The following is a 1,271-nucleotide window of genomic DNA, read 5'->3' on the forward strand; positions in this document are numbered from 1 at the left end:
GACAACAAAGGCTTTTGTACAAAGTATTAGATAAATTTCAGTAAGTGTGTTCAATACTTATTTTACCCGCTGTATGTATATATATATACAGTATTATATATAGCTTGAAAGAGCAGCAACAAGTTCCTGCGTTGGAGTTCAGTACTCTCCATTATACTTCATCCATGTAAAGATTTATCACAGTGGGTAGAACTGTCCTTCATCTCAAGACTGCATACTTATTTTATGATACACGTTGGTGTCCTGACCTCATCTTTGGACAGCACGTTATAGAGCAAGGAGCTTACAGCCAAAATTTAACTCTGATTTAGGCCCGTTTAGTAATCAAGTTTACCAACCTGTCAACCTAATGCCACATTTTATGTGTGTGTGAATTTTCAATTCAATTTAAAAATACTTTATTGACCCTAAAGGGAAATTAGGTGTTGTAGTAACTCATTTAACTAAAGAGTTATTGTAGATGGTGATGGCCGTGGGCAGGAAAGATTTTCTGTAGTGGTTTGCATTATAATGAAATTGAAGAAGTCTCCGACTGAAGACACTCAGTCTCATGAAGAGGATGGTTGTCCACAATGATCTTGATTTTATTTAAAATAGTTTATTTAAAATCCTTCTTTAGTGGGTGAGAGGATGAGGGTGGGACTGTGTGATTGTGTTTGTGTATGCTTGTATTTTTGTCAGGCTGGGACTTGGGCRGCCCCTTCTTCGGGATCATTTGAGGGCCCATTACTCCCCTGCCATACTGTCCTGTGGGTTGTGCCTTTACCACCGGCGCGCTGGTGGCTCTTGTTGTCCGGGGCTGGGTGCTTGGGTGTGTGCCGGCTCGGCCCGGTGACTGCCCGGTGGGGCAGGGGTCCCTCTGGTCCTATCGGGCCTTGGCCTGGGGGGTGCGGCCTGGGGGCCCGGGCCTCTGTGTCCATGCCTGGATCCACTCTGGTGCGGTGGGTACCGGCGGGCCCTGTGAGTTTGTCACTGCTGGCCCCAGGGGTTGCTGTGTGTGGTCGCTGGTGGGGCTCTTCTGGTTCTCTCCGGTGGTCCTCTTTTGGGGGTGGGTGGGCAGCCCTTCCRGCGCGGGTGTCTCTAGGGGCTGCGTGCTTGGGGTCCCTCTCAGGGTCTTTGGCACTGGTTACCCTTATGTCGGCTTCCTGCTTTGCGGGTCGCGTCTGTGGTCCCCCACAGTCATTTTGAAACATTCCATTGGAGAGATCCATGCATGCTCACAACTGCACACAAACAGGTGTTTACATCCTGGGTTTTCACACACACACACA

At 48.3% G+C, this 1,271-nt stretch overlaps 1 protein-coding gene across 1 annotated transcript in view; it reads left to right on the top strand.

Moving 5' to 3' along the window:
• LOC106514923 (neuropilin and tolloid-like protein 1) overlaps positions 1 to 1,271 on the top strand; it is a gene marked incomplete in the record, with an annotated part of 17,480 nt that overhangs the window by 9,546 nt on the left and 6,663 nt on the right.

The sequence above is a fragment of the Austrofundulus limnaeus genome, unplaced genomic scaffold (assembly GCF_001266775.1).
Source record: "Austrofundulus limnaeus strain Quisiro unplaced genomic scaffold, Austrofundulus_limnaeus-1.0 Scaffold24, whole genome shotgun sequence".
Taxonomy (NCBI): domain Eukaryota; kingdom Metazoa; phylum Chordata; class Actinopteri; order Cyprinodontiformes; family Rivulidae; genus Austrofundulus; species Austrofundulus limnaeus.